Source organism: Nicotiana attenuata, unplaced genomic scaffold (genome assembly GCF_001879085.1).
Source record: "Nicotiana attenuata strain UT unplaced genomic scaffold, NIATTr2, whole genome shotgun sequence".
NCBI lineage: Eukaryota > Viridiplantae > Streptophyta > Magnoliopsida > Solanales > Solanaceae > Nicotiana > Nicotiana attenuata.
The window spans coordinates 112359-118137 of record NW_017671053.1 but is presented as its reverse complement, the minus strand read 5'-3'; the positions used below and the strand labels follow the sequence as shown (position 1 = coordinate 118137).

Genomic DNA, 5779 nt, shown 5'->3' with positions numbered 1-5779 from the left:
TATTAGGTACCTAGAATGTTCAAGTTATAAGCTAACTTGAAGTTGTCGCAACAGTTGAGGCTGTGTGCCACAACGGGATTAGAGTTAATCCTTAGGTTTACAAAGAGTTTTGTAAATGCCGTTTTGGCTCAGTGATTTTAGCGGAAGTTTGGGAAAATCCTACTGAGTAGTAGGTCGTGGTTTTTTCACCTTTTGAGCCAGGTGTTTTGCACGTAAAAATCTCTGTGTTCTTTATTTTATGTACTTATTATTCTGCAAACAGTAGTAGTTAGTACACCTAGAAGAACCAGGTTCTTCTAGAGTGAAAATTGAGTATCACACAAATCATCCCCTCTTATGTGATATTGACGTTTAGAACAACAATTTAAAATCTTATTATCTTTAACGTGTCATTAAACTGAGAAGGCTAAACATAAAAGTTTTAAAAGATAAGAATTTGTGTACGTATATAGAAGAGAGAACCAAATACATATAAGGGAGAAGAAAAAGTTCTTCTTGATAGGCCAGGTGTCTCAAGCAAGTGGGAAAAGTTTGGTTTTGTTGACTTGACAAAATAACACACTATTTCAGTAACGACGGTAAAATGTTTTGTTTTTTAAGTAATTTTACTGACCCTGGTGCAACGAATAACCATGGAAATCAAAAATACAATGTTGTTCCTTTTTCTGCAACTTTTGCTATTCTTCTGCTTTTCTGTCGCAGCTAACACAAATAGTTACCAGATTTTTTCCCTAGGAGATACGCTTGATGCAGAGAAATCCATAACTATTGGCGTAACCATGGTCTCTTCAGGTGGAATCTTTGAGATGGGGTTCTTTACACTAGGTAATCGTTCCAACTATTATATTGGTATATGGTATAAACAAATAACTCCACAAACCACAGTTTGGGTAGCAAATAGGGAGACTCCTGTTTCTTTTACCGAAATGGACACCGCACAGCTCAAAATTATACAGGGCAACTTGGTGCTTCTCAACGGGTCTTGACTCACTATTTGGTCGACAAATATTAATTACTCAAGCACGTCGACGAAATCTGTAGTGGTGATTCTTCGCGATGATGGGAATTTAGTTTTGAATAATGGGTCCAATTCATTGTGGCAAAGTTTTGATCATCCGAGCGACACGTTTTTGTTTGGTTCTAAACTTGGATACAATAAAAGAACTAAAACAAAGCAAGGTCTTACTTCTTGGAAGAACTCTGACGATCCTAGTCCAGGACTATTTTCCTTTGAGATGGAGCCGATCGGTGAGCTCACCCTTAAGTGGAATAAAACTGTACAGTACTGGTCAACTGGACCTTGGAATGGACACACTTGGTCCAAGGCGCCACTAAAATCAAACCCTACGTAGAACTTCTCGTATATAAACAACACGGATGAGGTCTATTTTACATATTTTATCTTTAATCCTTCTGTCTTAACAAGATTCATAATAGATGTGACGGGGGAAATTAAGACTCTTACATGGTTGAATAGTACCAACCAGTGGAATATGTTTTTGACTTTACCAGAAAAACCATGTGATGTATATGGTTATTGTGGTGCATATGGTGCATGTAGTGACAGCTCAAGTAGTACACCGTCGTGTGATTGTTTGCCTGGTTTCACTCCTAAGTCAATCAAAGATTGGAACTTAAACAACTTCTCTGGTGGTTGTGTGAGGAAAACAAGTCTAAAGTCATGTGCTAATTCTAGTGCTTTTACTAATTTGGAGGAGGACAAGTTTTGGATGCACCCCCATATGAGATTACCAGTGGATAATCACACTCATTCTTTTGGTAGTGAATCAATATGTAAATCCACTTGTTTAAAAAATTGCTCTTGTATTGCTTATATTTTTTATGGTAACAAATGTGTAACTTGGGAAGGAGACCTCTTCAACTTGCAACAACTCTCCCAAGATGATGCTAGTGGAATGGCTATTTATGTCAAATTAGCTGCTTCTGAGTTTTTAATTCCCAAAGGTATTCAAAAACTATTCAGCCTATCAGGTTACAAATATCAGATTTTAATTATTTATGCTTTTGCCCAAGTAGTTGCAGACGAAACACACAAGTCAAGAAGGCTAAAAGTTGTTCTTCCTACTACAATTGCCACTAGTCTTTTACTCTGCAGCTTTATCTACCTATTTTATAGAACGAGGAGAGCGACAACAAAAGGTACATAAGTGCAAATTCTCTGTTCTTGATGAATTATACACGGCTTAATTCAGAATTACATATATTCTACCCTTTTCTTTCTATCAAGAAAATCCGCGACCAAGCTGGTTGAACACTGAAGAGGGAGAAAACGACATAATAAATGAAGAGGATGAGAAAGGCATTGATGTTCCTTTCTTTAGTTTGGAAAGCATTTTAGCAGCGACAGATAACTTCTCAGATGAAAATAAGTTAGGACGCGGTGGTTTTGGTCCTGTTTATAAGGTTATTGCTAAGTACTGGTATCATTTTTTTTTAGTTAACCTTTTATTTATAAGCTATGAATTTGTTAACCTAATACAATTATTGAAAATATTTTCAGGGAAAACTTCAAGGAGGAAGAGAAATTGCAATTAAAAGGTTGTCAACTGAGTCGAGTCAAGGCATAAATGAATTCAAGAATGAAGTAGTATTGATTGCAAGACTTCAACATCGAAATCTTGTTAAACTTATGGGCTACTGCATCCAAGGAAATGAAAAGATCTTACTCTATGAATATATGCCAAACAAAAGTTTAGACACCTTCATTTTTGGTTAGTCTTCGCATGATTTCTTATTTCACTATATAAACTCCGATTCTTATTATTAATTATTACCATTTTTTAATGTTAACTGCACAAGATGAAAGACATCATGTGCTATTAGATTGGAAGAAGCGACTTGATATCATCTTTGGTATTGCTCGAGGGCTTCTTTATTTGCACCATGATTCGAGATTGAGGATCATTCATAGAGATTTTAAAACAAGTAACATATTATTGGATAAAGAGTTGAACCCTAAGATTTCAGACTTTGGTTTAGCAAGGATCATCCAAGGGAATGTTACAGAAGCAAATACAAACAAAGTTGTGGGAACGTAGTAAGGCTATCTGCAATCACTCTAGTTTTAGTACTTGAATATTTAATCCATCACTTCTTAAATTTTTCAGTAATACTATTAATTATAACTTGGTGTTGTACAGTGGTTACATGTCTCCGGATTACGCATTAGATGGATTATTCTCAATCAAGTCAGATATTTTTAGTTTTGGAGTAGTTATGCTTGAGATAATATGTGGCAAGCGAAATACAAGATTTTATCAGAAGGAAGAAGCCTTAAACCTCCTAGGTTATGTGAGTGAAGATTTCTTAAACTCTAGGTCCTCCTTTTTTTTTAGTTAGTTAGTAATTGTATTACCTCTTTTTCTAACTCTTTTTTTTCTTTTTTTCTTTTTACCTCTTTTCCCGATTTAAAATTACATTTCAGGCATGGGGAATATGGAACGAAGGAAATGCTATGAGTTTAGTTGATGCATCATTACTTGAATCATGCGATGAAGAAGATGTATTAAAATGCATTAATATTGCACTCTTGTGTGTACAAGAAGATGCTAGCATGCGTCCAAGCATGCCAGATGTAACTATAATGCTTAGTAGTAAAAACACATCTCTTCCAAAACCTAATAAACCAGCTTTTACAGCAAGAACACGTGCTTGTAGCACATCAGCTTCGTCGTCTAATAAATCATACATCAACTCCAATAATGAGTTGACAGTTACCCTAGAGGATGGCCGATAGCCCAACATTCAAAGATAATTGGGTTTATCCTAAATATGAATTGGCAGAAACTATAAAGTATACTCCATCTTGGTTTATTTGTATGTCTCTTGTTTACTCTTTCTTCCTTCTGAACATTATTTTGTTCTTTTATGTAAATTTCTTATCTGAAGATTTTGGTTTTTCATTTCATTGATGTATTTTTCCGTGTACATTTGGTTCTACCATGATGTAAAGGAAGATTCTATATGCAATCGTAACAATATTACAATAACCCTCGATAATGCTAGCATTTTATTATAACTATGCGAACTTTTATTTGGAACTAATTTTTATTTGTATTTTATCTCTTTATTAAAACCTTTTACTTATAATAGCAACACTGATTATTGTAACAATATATCCTTTTTATAATCCTCTCTATAACAGTTCCACTCAAATACTTATATTAATGATTTTATTATTACCAAAAAAGTCATCTATTAATTATATTTTATTGGAGACATACCTTTAATAAACTTTGTGAGTTTTAATGAGGAATCTGGAACGTCAAAAACTCTTGTTAACTTCGAACGGGAGAAGTTAAAAGATAAAATTAAAACTTTGTGTATTCTACACCTATTCCACCTTATTAATATTGTATTAGTGATGCTCTAAATGCACTCGGCGCACGATAAGCCAAGGGAGGCTAACGTGCACTGTCGATGGCTAGAATACGCAACCACACAGCACTGGCGACCGCTACTGTAACGCCGGCGACCTCAGGGATGCAGTCATTCACTCCATTAACGTTTGGAAGCTTTCTACCCACTCGATTTCAACCAATTCGAGAGGAAAATGAGCTAAGTGAGGATGATGAATGTAACAGTAACCAATGGAACAGTACAACTGCAGTGAAGGAGAAGGAAATTCAAAAGTGCAAGGACCAATTGCCAACAAGCCCGAGAAGATTACAATTCTCTGAAGCTGGATCTTCAGCACAACCATCTCCAGATCTAGAACAGCCTGTAGCAGCAGCAGGGACTGGGATGGAGAAAGATCTGCATGCAAAAGAGCTTAGGCAACATAATTGCAACTCTCAGATGGGGATGAGACTGGAGTATGTTCCGCCAAGTTATCGAGATGGTAAGATAGTCATTCAAATTGTTGAAGAAGATGTAAGTGAGCTGAACGAACACTGGGAGACTGCTTTAATTGGGTATGTACTTGGTGATGCTCCGTATGAGAAATCTATGGAAAGCTATGTAGAATCTGTGTGGGATTTTGTCACCAAACCCCAAATTCTATATCACAAGGATGGGTACTATGTGTTTCGATTTACAACAATTGAGGAAATGGATCTTGTCATGCAAGCAGGGCCTTATTCGTATCACAATAAGCCATTTATTTTGCAGAATTAGGAAAGGGATTTCCATTTTGACCCTAAGTGTATTACTACAATTCTTTTGTGGATTTATTTCCCTAGTTTACCTGTTGGATACTGGAGTGCTGATGCATTGAGTAAGGTGACTAGTGCTCTAGGATTACCAATGTACATTGACAGATTCACAGCAGAGTTGAATAAAATTTCCTATGCTAGAGTACTAGTGAAAGTTGACATTACTAAGCCTTTGGTGGAGAATGTAGAGATTGTAACTCCTACTGGTACTAGGCAGCAGGAAATATTGTATGAGTGGAGGCCAAAGTTCTATAGTGAATGTGTACATTTTGGCCATGATAATTTTGAATTCTGGAGGACTATCCAACAGAATCATGAAGATGTTGGATTTAAGGCTCCTAAAAGAAGAAATAGGGGCAAAAGGAAGAAAGTAGTTCAAGAGTGGAAGCCAAAAGAACAGCAAGAACAAGGAGAGGTAATTGAATAACAACCTCCAACTGAAGTAGAAAAGGCCAACCAGGATAAAGCTAAAAATAACTCTGATCATAATATGCAGATGACAAGCAGAAATGAAGGAAGCAAGATACAGAACAATCCAATTATGCAGCATGCCAAAACTGTATAAGCTAGCACCTCTAACAGATTTACAATTCTGGAAGAGTGTG

The 5779-nt window shown here is 36.0% G+C and overlaps 1 pseudogene; it reads left to right on the top strand.

Moving 5' to 3' along the window:
• The first annotated feature begins 632 nt into the window (after positions 1–632).
• LOC109205543 lies at positions 633–3757 on the top strand (annotated as a pseudogene).
• Positions 3758–5779: the final 2022 nt, after the last annotated feature.